Raw genomic sequence first — 18,481 nt, forward strand, 5'->3', positions numbered from 1 at the left:
GGCGCCCACACCAGCATCCTGCCCGGAACAGCGGCGTGCACGTCTCTTACCATCCTGCCTTTTTTTTTCTCATGCTTTCAAAACTCTGGGTCCCTCCAAGGGATGTTCAGAAGGGGCCCCCGCCCCACCCCTGCTCCTCCGCCTGGCGGGCCCAGACGTTCCCCACCGGCAGCTCCAGCCTCACCAGATCTCCGGGGTATTGGAATCGCCTAACTGTGCTCTGCAAAGCGCTTTCTGGAAAATAGTGCCTGTGCAAATGGGTCTGGGACACGCTGCCGGAGATTCACAAAGCTTGGGGTCTATTAATGATGCTGTGGGTTCTCATATAAAGAATTGGTTGAGGGCTTCCCTGGTGGCGCAGTGGTTGGGAGTCCACCTGCTAGTGCAGGGGACACGGGTTCGAGCCCTGGTCTGGGAAGATCCCACATGCCGCGGAGCAACTAGGCCCATGAGCCACAATTGCTGAGCCTGCGCCTCTGGGGCCTGTGCTCCGCAACGGGAGAGGCCGCGATAGTGAGAGGCCCGCGCACCGCGATGAAGAGTGGCCCCCGCTCGCCGCAACTGGAGAAAGCCCTCACACAGAAACGAAGACCCAGCACAGCCAAAATTTAATTAATTAATTAATTTTTTTTAAAAAACCTCAGAAAGAAACAACTAGTAATTAAAAACTTATGTAAATTATTAAAAAAAAAAAAGAATTGGTTGAAATTTCTTTAACTTGGTATTTCCGAAATCATCATGTTTTTGTTGTTACTATTCTTTCTCCTCCCCGCCCCTCCCCCTCCTTTCCCCTTCTTCTTCTCCTTCTCCTTCTCCTTCTTCTCCTTCTTCTCCTTCTCCTTCTTCTCCTTCTTCTTCTTCTCCTTCTCCTCCTCCACTTCCTCCTCCTCCTTCTTCTTTTTCCTGAAATGTGTATTTACATCTCAAAGAAGACATAGAAATATTCCTCTAAGCCAGTCCTGACAGGGACCAGGGCTGGAGAGAGAAACACACTCTCGTCCGTAAGGAGTCTCGAAACCAATTACCCCCTCGTGCTTAGTATCCAATGCTCCCTGCGGTGGGGCTGGGGGAGCCTTGGGCATCTGCATCCCAAATCCATGGCCTACGACCTCCACCTGGTCAAGAAACTGCATTTCTGCCTCGGTTTCCTGTCCAGGACCTTAGCTCCTGTCCAGGGCTGGAGGCCAGTCCTGGGATCCAGAGAGCTTGGCTGCGATCCTGCGAGCTGGTGGTCCCCTTGAACTCCAACAACTCTCTGATCCTGCCCCAGACCAAGTATTTGGAACCACACCTCTGTCCTGCCTGACTCTGAGAACCCCTACAGACCATGGGCCCTTGCTGTTGCTCCCCACACACCTGGGGAGATGCTCTTATTTACGATAATTATTAAAATAGGGCTGCAGTATGTGCCAGATATTTTACGTGTCGTCTAATTTAATTTAACCCTAATAACAAAAAAGAATGTTTTCCAGATGAGGAAACTGAAGCTTAGAGAGTTTCAGCCACTTGGGAGATTGGGATTGACATATACATGCTACTATATATAGAAATAGATACCTAATAAGAACCTACTGTAGAGCATGGGGAACTCTACTCAATACTCTGTAATGACCTATAGGGGAACAGAATCTAAAAAAGAGTGGATATATGTATATGTATAATAGATTCACTTTGCTGTACAACACTGGAAATCAACTACACTTCAATAAAAATTAAGTTAGAAAAAAGAGAGGTCCAGCCACTTGTGCATGTACTTCTCACAACTGATGCAATAGTATCAGTATCCCCATCGTACAGATGAGAAGGAAGATGCGGCTCAGAGTGTGAAAGACATTTTCCTGAGGTTTCCCAGCACAAGGTGGATATGTGTGTCTCTGTTTTATCAGCCTGTGTGGAAGGTTCTAATACAAGCAGAACCAGATAAATCCTCCAGAGGAGTGGCAGTGACTGGCAGCAGTGGCCCGGCCAGCTTCATGCAGGGGACCCGTGCAGACACATAGGACCCCACACTCAGAAGGACCTCGCGATGGGTAATTTTCGGTATCACCCTAATTGGACTTTGAGACGCCCTGCTGTCTGGTTATAGGTTATTCTGGGTGTGTCTGGGAGGGTGTTTCTGGAAGACATTAACATCTGAATCGGTGGAGTAAGAGTGCCCTCTCAGAGGGGGGTGAGCATCATTCAATCCACTGAGGGCCTGATTGGAACGAAAAGGTAGAAGGTGGGAGAATCCTCTCGTTGCCTGACTCCTGGAGCTGGAGCGTGGGCCTCCTCCTGCCCTTGGACTGGAATTGCACCACTGGGTTTCCTGGGGCGGCATCCAACTTCAGAGAGTAGGTCGTGAGACTTCTCAGCCTCCATAATTGTAAGCCAGTTCCTTGATTGATAGATAGATAGTTTGATGAATAGATATAATTTTTTTGGTTCTATTTCTCTAGAGAACCCTAATATGACCTCATACTTGGTTTGGCCCTGCTGTTGCCATCTTGAAACTTTCTGCAATTTTATCTTTGAACTTGGTTTTGTAAGTGAAGTCTGGTGGGACGATGGAGCACATGTGTGAACACAGAAGACAAGCACAATGTGCGCCCCCCTGTCCCACGTGCATATCACTCTTCAATGCCCCAGGAGCACAGAATTGCAGAGGACCCACAAGCTATTGGAGCTCAGTGGACTCCCAGGGAGCATAGGGTCCGTGTGTTCCATCTATACTGGGTAAGGGGAGACACAGACCCCACTTCAACACAGAGGGATGCAGTGGTCATTCTAAGAAACATGAATGAACAGGAGACTATCTCAGCCTTCCTACTCCTGTTACTTCCCTGTTCAAGTCAACCACTAGGCTGAAAGTGACGAACTAGAAGACACAGAAGAGAGAGGGCAAACCAGAGTTCCTTTTCCTTTAGTCCTTCTTCCTCATCAGTAAGCAGAAGCCAGAGCGTGTTGTAAAACGTGCACATGCCAAGGCGTGAAATAAAAATGGTTAAGTAACGTTTTTTTATAGTGATTCTTTTTTTTTAAACTTATTTATTTATTTACTTACTTATTTTTGGCTGTGTTGGGTCCTCATTGCTGCACCTGGGCTTTATCTAGTTGCAGCGAGCGGGGGCTACTCTTTGTTGCGGTGCACGGGCTTCTCATTGCGGTGGCTTCTTTTGTTGTGGAGCACCGGCTCTAGGCGTGCAGGCTTCAGTAGATGTGGTATGCAGGCTCAGTAGTTGTGGCTCACAGGCTCTAGAGCACAGGCTCAGTAGTTGTGGCGCACGGGCTTAGTTGTTCCGCGGCATGTGGGATCTTCCTGGACCAGGGCTCAAACCCGTGTCTCCTGCATTGGCAGGCGGATTCTTAACCACTGCGCCACCAGGGAAGTACCCGGTTAAGTTACTTTTGTGCAGCATTTCCATCATCTGGTAAGATCAAAATACATATGCATGTCACAAGCTATGAAATATGAATTGTAATTTCAGTAATTCTGTACATGATTTAAATGCTCTTACATTTGCATTTAAAACTGGCATTGCACAGTATAAAGATGGCTGGTAAAATTCACACTAGCGATATACAATTTTATTTTTCTTTATTTAGGGTGACATTAAATGGCAAATAAAACCCGCAACGATAACTCAAGAGAGAGATCATAGAAGAAAGAAAAAAACTTGATGGTCGTACCTTTGACAGCATTTTTTTCCTGCTGTTTGAAAAAGGCACCCTACATTTTCATTTTGAGCTAGATCCTGCATAAAATGTAGCCAATCCTGAGCAGCATGTTTTAAAGTTGAAAGGGAATTGGGAGGATTTTCTTCTAACTCTCCTTTTACAGGTGTGGAGACAGAGGCCAGAGCAGTGAGTTGGTGTGAAAGCGAGGATGCAGCTCAGTTCTCCTGCCCCATCCAGCCCCGGCCCCTGGCCCACACAGGCCCTGCTCAGCTTCAGCGGGGCTCACCAGCCACCCGGGACACGGGCTCTTCTGGGAAGCTGCCAGGGGCCCCGAGCCAGGCTGGCCTTCTCTAAGGGCACAGGCTGCCTGTTGAACTGTTTTCTGAGAAAGTCCCAGAAACCTCTGCCCCCTCCCCAACAAAGTGTCTTTAGCCACGTGAACCCCGTGCTGTCTTGCCCGTGGCCCACTGAAAACCCCTCATTATGGCCGACACAAAGCATGAGCGCCCTGCCCGGCCTGGAATCCCGGGCTTATTCACTGTATTGTACCCAGAGGAAGAAGGGCGCCTTCAAGTATGGAGAAAAGAGGGGGCACTTCTTGCCTGGAGCGTGGAGTCAGTGCCCACCCTCTGGTTCATGGGGCCTCCACTTTCCCATGGCAACTCCCCCGCCCCCGGCTTTGGCCTCATCCTACTGGCTTTGAATGTGAAGGTCATTTCCCAGGTTGACCTGATCAGGTCATCTTGCATCAGTGGAGAGGAAAGGTGCTTATGTCACGGAGGGGACAGGGCTGTGGGTGTAGAAAGCTGGGCTGGGCTGGGCTTTGGTGGTGGAGCAAGTTGGGGTTGGGAGGGCAGCAGGCCTTGGAAGTGCTCTGAGGGGCCTGGGTTTTGGAGCAGAGCAGCTGACCTGTCATTAGAAAAGTCTTTCCTAACAGCACTTTTCCTCCCAGGTTGGAAGCGTTTCATTGGTTCTACCCCTAACCAAATCTGGTCGTGCCTTAAAATTTTACCGCCTGATTCCATGTCCCCATCTCACCAGCCTCCCGCTCTTGGCTGAGTCAGGACAACAAGGAAGGTCTCCACTGTCACATCCAGCCACCTGGCTCCAGCCCCTTCAGCTCTCCCTTCCCTGGTCCCCGACCTCCACCTGCAACCTCAACTGAGACCAGGCCCTGAGTCTGCTCCTAACTGGACACAGGAGGGGTCTTAACACCAGCTGACCCTTCATGCTAACCTTTGTGACAGAACTCAGTCTTCCTGGCTATTCTGGTGCTGACCTTGGGCCTCACCTACAATATGTGTTTTGTAGCCACTTCTTTTTAAAAGTGGGACTCCTTCCTCAGGAGGCTGCCTGTGTGTGCTGGTCTCCTGATGTGTAAAAGAACTCAGACTCAGGCTCGATTCTGGGCCTGCTATTCTCCAGCTGTGAGAACTGGGGTAAGTGACTCAACCTCTCTGAGCCTCCAGTTTCTCCTAACTCTCAAGGAGGGTGTGAGGATTAAGTGAAGCAGACCTTCTAAATTGGAATTGTGGGAGCTGGGGGCTTTGAATCTCATTTCAATTTTCCCAGGTGATTCTGAAGACCAGATGCCACTGTTAAAAGAAATCCACAGACAAATAGCACAGAAGCTCAAGGGAGGGTCGGGGTGGGGACATAATTCCTTATAATGAGATCTTTGATTCTCAGAAGGCTTCTCTTACAAAAACAATAGTTACCCAGGAGGAAAAGCCATTTGATCCTCTGTGATCCACTAATGCTGTAAGCAAAGAAGAGATTCCACAGGGCAAAGAGCAGTGAGGACGGTTGGGTAGGCAGCCTGAAGGATGTGCCAGGGCCACAGAGCTAAGAGAAGGGATGAGGTACTTGGACCGTATCTTTGTTAACTCAGGCTCCGAGCCCTGGGTCCCAGTGTCACCTGCTACCTCCTAGCCCTGTGACCTCAGACAGGGCACTCCCCCTTCCAACATCTGCTTCTGCCTCTATAAAGGCAAGGGATAAACTGGTGCATGGGTCCTCCAAGTGTGGTGGAAGAAATCATCCATGAGATTCATGCAAGGATTTGTCGAAAAGCAGGTGACGGGTTTTACCCCAAATCTTGGAGCCAGAACCTCTGGGGTATGTCAGCCAAATCTGAAGCTCATTAAAATTGGAAAGTGAGTTGCCTAAATTTGCTATGGCCTTTTCTAGGTCTGATATTCCAGAATGGTGTTCTCCAAAAGGCACCCCATTCATGAAGAATGGAGCATATATCTCATTAGTGTATTTTATTTTATGAACTATGTATGGGTGTGTCTCTGATTACTAATGTATTTTAAATATTATAAGACATACCCCCAAATAAAACTTTTAAGGTTGTTATAAAAGTAAACTGACCTAAAGTTTATATAGAGAGGCAAAAGACCCAGAAGAGACAACACAATATTGAAGAATAATAAAACTGGAGGATTGACACCACCTAACTTTAAGACTTACTATAAAGCTACAGTAATCAAAACACTGTGGTACTGGTGAAAGAATAGATAAATAGATCACTGGAACAGAATAGAGAGCCCAGAAATAGACCCATAAATATAGTCAACTGATCTTTGACAGAAGACAAGAGAATGGGTCAATCATAGTCTTTTCAATGATTGGTGCTGGAACAACTGGACATTCACATGCAAAAAAAATGAATCTCACACCCTTCATACAAATTAACTCAAAATGGATCATGCACATAAATGTAAACTGCAAAACTATAAAACTCCTAAAAGATAATATAGGAGCAAACCAAGATGATCTTGGGTAGGGTGATGCATTTTTAGATACAACACCAAAGACACGATCCATGAAAGAGATAATTGATAAGCTGGACTTTGTTAAAATTAAAAACTTCTGCTCTGCAAAAGACAATGACAAGAGAATGAGAAGAAAAGCCATAGAGTGGGAGGAAATACTTGCAAAAGATACATCTGATAAAGGACCGTTATCTAAAATATACAAAGAACTCGTAAAACCCAACAGCAAGAAAAGAAACAACCTGATTAAAAAATGGGCCAAAGATCTTAACAGACACCTCACCAAAGAAGATATATAGAGGGAAAATAAGCATACGAAAAGATGCTTCACATCATCTGTCATCAGGGAAATGCAAATTAAAACAACAATGAGATACCACTATATACCTATCATACCAGAACACTGACAACACCGAATGCTGGTGAGGGTGTGGAGCAACAGGAACTCTCATTCATTGCTGGTGGGAATGCAGAATGGTAAAGCCACTTTGGAAGATAGTTTGGTGGTTTCTTACTAAACTAAATATACTCTTACCATATGGTCCAACAACTGCACACCCTGGTATTTACCCAAAGGAGCCGAAAGCTTATGTCCACACAAAAAACTACACATTAATGTTTATAGTACCTTTATTCATAATTGCCAATACTTAGAAGCAACCAAGATGTCCTTTAGTAGGTGAATGGATAAATAAACTGTGGTCCATCCAGACAATGGAATATTATTCATCACTAAAAAGAAATGAGCTATCAAGCCATGAAAAGGCACGGAGGAAGCTTAAATGCATATTACTAAGTGAAAGGAGCCAATCTGAAAAGGTGACATACTGTATGATTCCAACTACATGACACTCTGGAAAAGGCATAACCGTGGAGCCAGATAAAAAGATCAGTGGTTGGCAGTAGTGTGGCGGGAGATGAATAGGTGGGACACAGAAGATTCTTAGGGCAGAGAAAACACTGTATGATGTTATAATTACGGATAGACACCATTATACATATATCCAAACTCATAGCACATGCAATACCAAGAGTAAACCTTAATATAAATTGTGGACTTCGGGTGATCTTATATGTCCAAGCAGGTCCATTACTTATAACAAAACATCACTCTGGGGGGGATGTTGGTAATGGGGAGGCTGTGCATGTGTGGGGCAGGAGGTATGTGGGAAATCTCTGTACCTTCCTCTCAATTTTGCTGGGAACCTAAAACTGCTCTTTTAAAAAAAAAAAAAGTCATTAAAAAATAAACAGAAAGTGAAACACAATTAAAAATCTACAGTAAGGAGATAAGTAGGGGCCCCCCCAAATTTGACCACATAAAATATGGGGTCCTGTAAAAGCAAAGTTAAAGAAAAGCAGTGTTTTAAGTGGTCTGAAATGTCACAATAAAGCAAAAATAGATAGTGAAATGTACGTCTGTCTTATGCAATTGAATGAGAACAGAGAAATTCTGAAACGCCAAGAGGCAGGCAGTTTCCCAGCGCTCACCTAACTAACCCTGACCCCACAGAGGGTGAAAATTGCAGGTGCCTCACCTGAGAGCAGGGCCGAGAGTGGGCCCCAATCACTGAGTCATGCGTGTTAGCCTGCGGCTGCCTGCATTTCTGCTGTACCCACACGCCTCTCCTCGTTCACTCTCAGCGCTGCCCGCGCCCCACGTGCAGACCACTCTCCTAAGACCATGTGGCTCAACAGAGGACAATGGCTAGCTTCTCTGAGCACCTACTAAGTGCTGGCACTTGTGGCTAATTTCACAGAAGGGATCTCATTTATGTTAGGAAACTACATTTTAGTCACCCTTGAACTACATCCTTGAACCCACGGTACAGGTACCACAATACAGGATTCAAAGTGAAGTCTCCCGGGCTTCCCTGGTGGCGCAGTGGTTGAGAATCTGCCTGCCAAAGCAGGGGACACGGGTTCGAGCCCTGGTCTGGGAGGATCCCACATGCCGCGGAGCAACTGGGCCCGTGAGCCACAACTACTGAGCCTGCGCGTCTGGAGCCTGTGCCCCGCAACGGGAGGGGCCGCGATAGTGAAAGGCCCGTGCACCGCGATGAAGAGTGGCCCCCACTTGCCGCAACTGGAGAAGGCCCTCGCACAGAAACGAAGACCCAGCACGGCCATAAATAAATAAATAAATAAATAAATAAATAAATAAATAAATAAATAAATAAATAAATAAATAAATAAATAAATAAAGTAGCTACAAAGTGAAGTCTCGCAACTCTGCCCTGTGTCCTTGCCGGGCATGATGGTTGGACTTCAAGGCCTCCCTCTGAGACCATGTATGGGGCCCCCTCCCCAACCCTTGCAGACAAAAGGGGGCCCCTTCCAGCCCTTTCCTTGTCCAGATAGCCTGAGGGCCGGGCTAATCCGTTGTCCAAGCTCCCGCCCAGTTTACTTTCACTCTGTAATCCCGCCCAGTTTACTTTCACTCTGTAAATATTTGTCGGCACCCTTCTCACTCCCAGCGAAGGTGGGCGAGCGCACAGCCAGGCTGGGCATGTGAACACAGGCAGTTTGTCAGCATAATTGATGCTGCAAAGCCGCAGGCCCAGCACAGTGGACGCTTGCCCAGCAGATGGGGGAGGATGTGTAATCCCTATAATACAAACAGCCGTGTAATTTAGGAAAGTGGATTTGTTTTTCTTGAACAACTGGGACAGATAATGCCATTCCATGCAGCCAGGACTGTCTCTGGAAAGTTCAGACGGGCATTACTCCTCTGTCCTGCGTTTCGAGCTCTCGCTCCACAGGCGTCCATCACCAGATGGCAACCCTGTGAGCGGTCCGTCCTCACTGGGCTCCTGGCCCTGGTGCCCTCCCCCTCCCAGCTGCCCACGTGTGGACGCAGACTGACCTCTGAGCAGCAGCAAGCACTGCCCGGCAGCGGGGTGTGGAGGAAGTCGTAAACCCGTCTGTTTTCTCATCTTTACAATGGGGGTGACAGGACACTCCGTATCGTCATTCGTTCATTCACATCAAGCATATTCATGGAGCACCGTGGGCTGGGCATAACCAGCTCTGGAAGTGCTGAGCAGATACTAGACACTCCACACATGCGACTCCCTGACTTTTCCCTCTTTCCTAAAACTCCGGTTTATAAATCAGCCTCCCATCTCCAAAGCCCCCCTGTGGCTCTTGCCCCGTCCAGGGTAAAGTCCATATTTCTTTATTGGGCTCTAACATTTAAGAGATCCAAGAAAAATATATCTATCAGAAAATAAGTTGTACACATCCTAAACCACCTGGGGCCACTACTAGGACCCCTCCTGCCTAATTCACAAACAGGTAGAGAACAGAATGAGATATACATACAAAGATGTTTATCACAGCACGCTAAAACTGAATAAAAAAGTGGGAATAGCCATCTGTCCGTTGCGGTATCATGATGGAAATTACTATCCTTCCATTCATCAAGCTTAGTGAAGCTCTTCCTGGCATGGGATGGGCATCTAATGTGTGTGGAATTAGAGAACAGATGGAAAGCAAGGGGGCCATGAACAGAATAAGGTCGATCTAAAGGAACGGACATTGACAGGTGCCCAAGACACAGTGTTAGGTGCCAAACATCAAGCTACAGAATGGTATGTGTAAGGAGTATGTTCTCATTTTACAGAATAGGATGTGTCTGGGTCTGTACCCGACAGAACATACTCGAATGAACAGAAGATATTGTGAAAGCTACAAAATCATCTCTTCAATAAAGATTTTTGGAACGAGAAGTGGGGAGCCCTGCTTTGCTAATCTGCTTTATTTTTTTTCCCCATTGAACAGTACAGTCTGGGTGTCTCTACATGGTAATGAGCATAACTTTATATCACCACTTGGATGACTTTCCGTCATTTGTTTCATCCGATCCCCTAGTGTTGGACATCTTGACTACTGCCAATTCTTTTGTAAACAGCGCTGATCTGAACATTCTTGGGAATATATCTTTGCTGTTGAGGAATACATTCCTGGAAGTATAATTGCTGCCATGTTTAATGATATTACTTCTGGTTGTCTTTGATCCACTGCACATCATTTAATTGACTTCACAATCAAGGAATGGTTCAGCCTTTACGCGCTCTGAGACAGAACAAGTTCACCTCTGAACTTAGCTTCCCTCACCTGGAAAATAGAAGTATATGGCTTGAGATGCTGCCAACCAAGAAGATGAGGGCCGACAGGGAAGGTCCCTGGATGTGGGCCATCACATCACCCTGGGGTGCTCAGGAATCTTAGGAGGGGACTCCACAGAGGGAAGGAATTATTGATGTTGGTGTAACTGACCCAACTTCTAAAACAGGGAAGCCTGGGGCCTGGGTTCACACCCAGGGCAAGAAACTGACTCAGGAATTGGTTAAGTGGCTTTGGCAGGATCACACCATTAGCTAGTGACACAGTCTCTTTGGCTGAATTACCCTGAATGGAACACAGGGCAAGACCCAGGAGGAAGGAGATTCTGAGTTGCCAGGAAACCAGCATTTGATTTCTCAGCAGACCATTGCAACCCACTTTTCAGAAATTGGAGCATTTTCACGCTAAAAAAGAAACTTTTAAAGTCATGTTTCAGGCTGGGATATGTAGAAGAACACACAAGTTTCTAGAAGAAGACAGACCTGGATTTGAAGTCAGGTGAACAACTCTGGCAAGTTTCTCAACAACCAAGCCTCCGTTTCTGTATTTGCGAGAGGAGGCTGAGCCCGTCACCCTGCCAGCTGGGCTCAGAAGTGACACACAAGCGTCTGGAAGTGTATGTAGCCCACGGGTACCTAATCCATGGCTGTGGTGACTGACGTCGTTGTTGTTTAGTTATTATTATTATTTGCTCTCTCTCCTGGAGAAGTTAGGGTGTCTCAGGAGGAAACATCAGGCTCATGACTGAGTCCACTCACTCATCAGCTCTTCCCTGCTCTAGGCCCGTCACCGTCCTGAGCACGAAGGATGCAACAGAACTTCCCAGCCTCTTGGATCTTGTTTCTGGTTGGGGAGGCAAAGAGGAAACACACAAACATAAAATACGCTGTCAGAAAGCACTAGGGGCCTTGGAGAATCACAAAACCAAGTGGGGAGCAGAGAGAGATGCGGGGCTGGTTTGGATTTTTTTTTAAGTTTATTATGGTCAGGACACTTAACATGAGATCTACCCTCTTAAACACATGTTTAAGTGTGTCATCTTGATACCATATTGTGCACATTGTTATACAGACTCTAAAACTGATTCATCTTGCTTCAGTGAAACTTTATGCCCACTGAACAGCACTGCCCATTTCGTCCTCCCCCAGATCATGGCAACCACCATTCTGTGCCCACCTTCTATGTATCTGACTATTCTAGGTACCTCAGATCAGTGGCATCATACAGTGGTTTGTCCTTCTGCAACTTGCCTGTTTCACTGAGCAGAATGTCCTGAAGATCCATCCGTGCTGTCACATGTGGCGGGATTTCCTTCCTTTTCAAGGCTGAATAATATTCCATCGTATGTAAGTACCACACTGTCTTTATCCATCCATCCATCCATCAGTGGACATTTAGGTTGTTTCTGTACCTTGGATATCATGCTCAATACCGCAGTAAACATAGATGAGGTGGTGTGAAGGCCTTGCTGAGGAGGGGGCCTCTGATCTCAGCCCTCCGTGGACGAGAATGTGACCATTGAGGAGGGCTCTCGTGGGAGGGACAGCCACGAGAAAGTCCTGAACGTGAAGTGGGGCTCTGGCTTGGAGGAAAGGCAGGGAGGCCATTGTGGCTGGAGCTCCATGGTAAGGGTCCAGAGGTAGAAGGCGGGGAGAACAGGGATCTGGACAGTGTGTGAAGGACCATGGTGGCCTGGGGTTTCAGAATTGATTCTAAGCATAAGGGGAAGCCCCACAGAAGGGTTTGCAGCAGAGATAAAGACATTGGATTTAATTTTCGAAGGATCCCTCTGGAGGCTGGTGGGTGGAGGGAGGATTCTGCCCAGAATCCATTCCAAACATGCCCCACTGCCCCCAGGCACCCTCCCAACTACACCAATTTGGCCCCATCACTTTTCTGTGACTTTCATCTTTTTTAACCTTTCAGTCTTGTGCATCCTAACATGTCAATTTGATTTAAAACTTACCACCTGGCCCTGTGAGAGTCATTTAGACCATCATTCATTCATTCCTTCACTCATTCATGCATTTCACAAATATCGTTCATACCTGTTATATGCCAAGCGCCGTGCTAGACTTGGGGACGTGGCAGTGAACAAGAAGATACATTTACTGTCCTCATAGAGATTGGAGTCAAATAAAAATGCAGGAAACAAACAAGTTTTTTTTAAGAGGAAGAAAATGAATAATTACAAATTTCAGTAAGTGCAGAATTTTGAAAAAAGGGCATGGTAGGTCAGAACGATGACTCCCAGGAAAATGTCCCTCCCTAACCCCTGGAATGTCAGCATGTGATGAGATATCACTCTAGTGATTGTGTTATGTTATGGGGCCCAATTGACATGAATAAAGGGAGGTTATCTGAGATTATCTGGGGGAGCCTCATCTAATCCCATGAGCTCCTGAAATCATAAGACTTTCTCTGGCTGGTGGCAAAAGAAGGTAGAAAAAGACACGAGAGGGCCGTACTCCAGCTGGGCTGGACCAGGAAGAAGCAAACAGCTACCTTGTGAGCTACTGATGGAGAGCACCAGCCCCCCAAAGGGATGCTGGGGGCCACCCTTGGTACTGACAGGGAGCAAGAAAACAGGGATCTCCGTGCTACAAGGCAAGGAAGGAACAAAGGCCAACAACCCAAATGAGCTCGGCAGCTGACTCCTACCCAGAAACTTCAGGAGGAAATGTGGCACCTGGATTGCAGCTTTGGGAAACCCTGAGCAGATGATCCCATGATATTTCCACACAGAAATATGAATTGTGGCTGGCAATGGCCTTAAAGTTATTGTGTATGTTTACCTGTGGCGTTAATTATCACCGTGATAAAATGGGTGGTAGAAATGAGAAGAAGTTAAGTCACAGGGGGACATTTTCTAACTCTTTGTCTAATGCATAGCCATATATTTTTGTGTGCATAATGATGTACATATTTTCTATTTCTTTTTAATACATCTCAGAAATGTGAACAATTTGTCATCCTGGCAGAGAAAGAGTCCAGAAGGGGAAGGAGGTGAGACAGAGCACTTTCTGGAATTGTCTTTCCAGAACCCTCTCCTCACCCCTCCAGCCTCATGGCCTCTCTTTGCAGAGGTGGAGGAACAAAGCGAGTCCTAGCGTCCACTTCTTGGAGGCAGAGCATGACCTTGTGAAAACACGGATCCGTTTTTGTGAACAGATTTGGTCTGGAGGAGGGGCTGGAAGGTGGGCCGCTGAGGTGGGCCAGGCTCTGGCCTCTTGTCTGGTCTTTTGGGCGCTCAGGCGAGAAGGGAGAGCTGCAGGGGGAGGCCTCTGGTCTCCAGGGGCTTCTCCAACCCAAGGAGGGTTTTATCACAGTTTCACAGTGACAGCAGCAGAAGGGAAGGTGGGAGGTTGAGGGTTAGGGTGTGGCAGGGAGGACACTGTTCACTGGCGATGGTGAGGACAAATTCAGTCACGGCGAGGCCTGGGGCCTGGAGCAGGGGGAGAGCGCTGGGTGGCAGGACAGCTGCAGGGCAGGGACCCAGAGACATTCCCAGTGGTGCAGGGGGCATTCTGTTCCCGTGGGCCAGACCTCCCTCACTAGGTCTCAAGGGTCGTCAGAGGGGAGAGGCTATTCCGGGGACCCCACTGGGCTGCCCCTCCAATGTGCAAGCTCGTTTTCACTGCGGGGCTTGGCACTTGCTGTTCTAGTGAGCCTACTGTGCTCTCTCTCTCTGAGACTGAATGGTTTCCCAGCTCATCTCCCTGCCACTGCCCATGGGCTCTATGATGCCCCCCCCCACTGGCCATGCCCCTGCCCCCCTCAGCACTTCAGAGACTCCTGGTCATCCGGCTCGAGTCCACGCTCTCCTGCAGGCCTCCCCAGTGCCCGTCAATCACCTGTGCCCTGCTCCCCTCTCCAGCCTGGCCCCCGGCCACAAGGGTCCTCAACTCCACGCTTGAGTCCTTCACTCTGCCTGGACGGTCCCCATGTCCCGTGAGCTCTGGGCACGCTGCTAGCCCTGGCCCCCTCCTTCGCACAGGGTGGGGCAGGGGACGCGCCCATCTCTAGTCTCGGCCTCCTCGTGCTGAATCTAGAGTCTGCCCCCCCCCTCATTCATTCTCTGACTCGTCCCTCTTCTCTGTCTCCTTTGCACTTAGGATAACATGGTCAGTCAACGTGATGGTCTGCTTCCCTGTTTTCTGTCTGTCTCCCTGTGAGGATGCGCCTAGGCAACCCCTCCTGGGCTCACCCCGCTACCTGCGCCTGGGCACTCACTGGGCCCGTGATGCCCATGTGTTAAGTGACTGTGCCCTGCAGCCTTCTCACGCAGGTGCGATCACTCTCTTCTCCGCCTCCCCACCCTACCTGTGACTCTGATAGCCAGGGCACCTGTCTCAGTGCATTGCCATCCCACAGCAGGGCCTGCCCTCCCCAGCACGCCTCCTGCGTTCCATTTAGCTGGCACCTGACACTCTGCCTGGTACCAATTGCGCCCTCAGCAACCATGCGTGGAATGAACTGTCGTGGGGTAGTGGGAAATTAGGAGGAGAGGAAGGAAGGGGCCAATGGCCGAGGATTCCCTGGGTCACAGATGAGCCCCATAATGCCTGTTTATTAAATCCCTGCTACCCAGCAGGCGGCCAAATAAAGACGCCCCAGAGTTTAGGAGCCTGATTGGGAGTGGAAGAGGGGTGAGGGAGGTCATACAAATTAAGCCATGTTCTCATCTAGTTCAAAATACCCATGCCTGGCCCATTTTTAGGAACAGAAGTCAGCAAGAAAAAGTAGAAGAGCCCCCAGGGCCAGCACCTGTTCCTTCTCTGCTTTTGGAGTCTGGGAAGCCCTTTAGGAAGGAAAGTGTTCTCATCAGACCCACCTGGGCCCCCATCCCTGCTCTGCCGAGGGGCCCTGGCAGGTGAGAGAGGCTCCCTCTGAACTTTCACAGTCCTCATCTCCGAGTAAGGACGTCAATCCACCCCTCCCCCAGGATGTCCTGAGAGCCAGTAAAGGGGGCCACCTGCAGGAAGAGACAAGTAGGTGCTGGGACAGGAGTGGGACTCCCTGTGCGGGACAAAAGCAAAGCCCCAAACCTCCGTCCCCCTGCCCCTACAAACTTTCCAAACTTGCAGGCAGCTGCCCAGGGAGGGGGCTATTTCAGACCCGGCTGTAAGAGGGACCAAAATATCCACTGAAGTCTATAACTGGACGGAGCGTTGTCGGGCTCTGTCCTGGGCTTCCTCTTTACCGCCTGGAGCCCGACGCCGTTCCGGCTCCCCTGACCCCTCCCCAGGGCCCTGCCCCCTGCCCCCTGCCCCCTGCCCCCGTCCCCCGCAGGCACGCAGCCTCGCTGCCTCTTCTTTCTTCCGGGAGGCCTCCCGCCCCTCCAGCCCCTCCCGCTCCGGGGGACCAAGCGTCTCCTTCTCCGCTCCCCCCGCCCCTCGCCCCGCCCCTCCTCGCCCCGCCCATCGCCGGGCTCCGCCCTCCGCGCTCCCGGCTGGGGATCCCACCGCTCCGGCCCCTTCGCCCCCGGGGGGGGACCGAGCAGCTTTGTTCCTGCGCAGCAGCTGGGCTGGCTGCGGCTGCTGCATTTCTCCCCAAAGAAGTGTCTCCCCTTTCCCTATTTTTCTGTTTCTCACACACTTTCTATTTTATTCTCTGAGTGCCAAGCCTTACCTTTTTACTGTATTTATTTAGTTATCTGTTTGAAAACTAGCTCTCTTTCCGGACCCCTGGCCTGCGGGGGCCCCCCAAACCTATTACAAGTCTTATCTGGAGAGTCAGTTTGCTAGATTTGGGGGAAGGGTGGGGGGGGTCGCTGGCAGGTGACCCTCAGGAGGGGGCTGCCTGGGGCTGGCGTCTTCTCCAGACACTGCTTCCTGTGGATCCGCCAGGACTCGGACCCTAGCTGACATCCCTCTGAGCTTCTCCCCCCGCCAGGTAAGGCCGGCTTCTCGTCTCCGCTGGGGGCTGCAGGAGGTCACGGGGCTTCAGGCTTCCCCCCCCATCTACCCATGACCAGGAGGGGAGAGTCCTGGGGGCGTGCGCCCTGGGGACAGTGCCCTCTCCTAACTAGGATCTGTTTCCTTCTGGAGCCAGAACACGCTGAGCTCTTCAGGGAGTGACCTCGGTCCTGCGAGGTGGGTCTGTGCTTTGCCTGAGCTTTCTAGTAGAAAGGAGCAAAGTCGGTGAGAAGGCACCTGTTGGATTATAGTTGAGCAGCCCCAGGAGGCAGGAGCCCAGGGCTGAGGGCAGCGTGTCAGATGCCGGGCTTGTTTCCGATTGCTGCTTTTAGAGTTGTTGAGATATCCCAGCTTCTTTCAACCTTCCAGTAAGAAATTTGGAGTAAGAGCCAGAAAGATTGAAAAAAAGCAAAAAACAGGACAAACAAAAAAAGTCACAAAGAGAGTGAAGTGGGGGAAGAATAGCTGCCCTTTGGTTTTGTATTTACTGTCCAGGAACTTTGCATGTTGGTCTAAATTTAAATCTCTTTCCTGTCTGAGCAGTGGATTTCGCCTCTCCCAACATCCTCTGGCCCAGGAAGGTGTTTTTGTTCTTCTTCTGCAAATCCATCCTCTGTAGCAGACCCGGGTTTCTTGTACCAGGTTATAGAGTGTAACTGGAATTAGTCACCTTATTGGAAAATGTGCCCTTCCCTCTCCCCACTCAAGTCCAGACTCAGAGATGACAGACAGGGGACACGCTTATCAGGCATGTCCTGAAGGAGGCAGCCCAACCGGCCTCGTCCTGATGCTCTGTGCCCCGTCTCCCTCCCCAGAACTTCATTACTTGTCATCTTCCAGAACCATGTACGGCACCCCTGTCTCTGTACAGGTCATTCAGGCCCCAGTCTGTCTGTGTCTCATTGAGGACATACACCCGGGAAAATCCTAGGAGGCCAGATTTGAGCTGTGAGGGCCCCCCCCCCCCCGCCCCGGTGATGGGCCGCATCTTCAGGCCCTTTCTAGTTTAGTTCATGAGTTGTTCCGGGAAGGTTCTAAGCTCCAGGGCTTGTGCCTTGCTAGAGGCAGGCCGAGTGGGGTGTGCTGGCCAGCTGGCGTAGGTGCAGGTGAAGGGCAGGAGCTTTGCTGCTCGTCTGGCCTTCTGGTCCTAACTCAGTCGCTTTCTCTGGCTGCCCCGAGCTGGGGGGACTGTACCCAGAGAGCTTCAGTTTCCTCACCTGCCAAGTGGAGGTGACGAAATGACACAGGAAGAGCTCTGTGAGTGCCTAGGACCTCCCTGGCATGCGGTGCATCTTAGTTTGCTCTGCTTCCCAGATCTGGGGAGGGGATGGCATCAGTGGTTGTGAGGAGGAAACACCCTCACCCCACCCTAGATCTCCTTGTCACGCTGCTGCTCGGGGGCCAGCTGCGTGACTTCGGGAGATTGTCACCTTGTGTTTGTTGGGCCTCCCAGGTCTGGCAAGAGGCTGGAAGAGATGAGGGTTTCCTTTCCTGGGGATCCAGGAGTGCCTCCGGGGGATCCATGGGGCCTTTCAAATGGGAGCAGAAATTTGTTTGTAACTGTTTTTTTATGGGGCTTCTTCAAAGTTTCATCAGATTCTCAAAAGTTTCTTCATATTAACAAAACGGTTAAAGAAGTGGCCCACAGGCTGGTCCAGCCCACAGACAGTTTTAATGCTTCTTAGGTTATTTTACATTTGTTTTAATTACTCGCCAGCATAAAATGTTCAGGAGATGTCATGTACGCATCTTAATCTCTGGCTTCTCTTGAAAAATGAGAAGATGGGACAGCTCTTGGCTTGTGTCCCCGGGAGGCCTTCCGAGGAGCCGACCACTGCAGCCAGGCACGTGCCCTCTGGTCACGCCCGGTTGTCTGTGTGACGTGCAGGGGGTTTGCTGGCTCTGGACTGGATGAGTCAGGTTCTCTCTCTCTCGGTCTGATTCCATTCTAAGAAGGTTGCAGATAAGTGAAGGCACTTTCAGAGGAGAGAAAGCAGG

Source organism: Balaenoptera musculus, chromosome 17 (genome assembly GCF_009873245.2).
Source record: "Balaenoptera musculus isolate JJ_BM4_2016_0621 chromosome 17, mBalMus1.pri.v3, whole genome shotgun sequence".
In the NCBI taxonomy this organism is placed as follows: domain Eukaryota; kingdom Metazoa; phylum Chordata; class Mammalia; order Artiodactyla; family Balaenopteridae; genus Balaenoptera; species Balaenoptera musculus.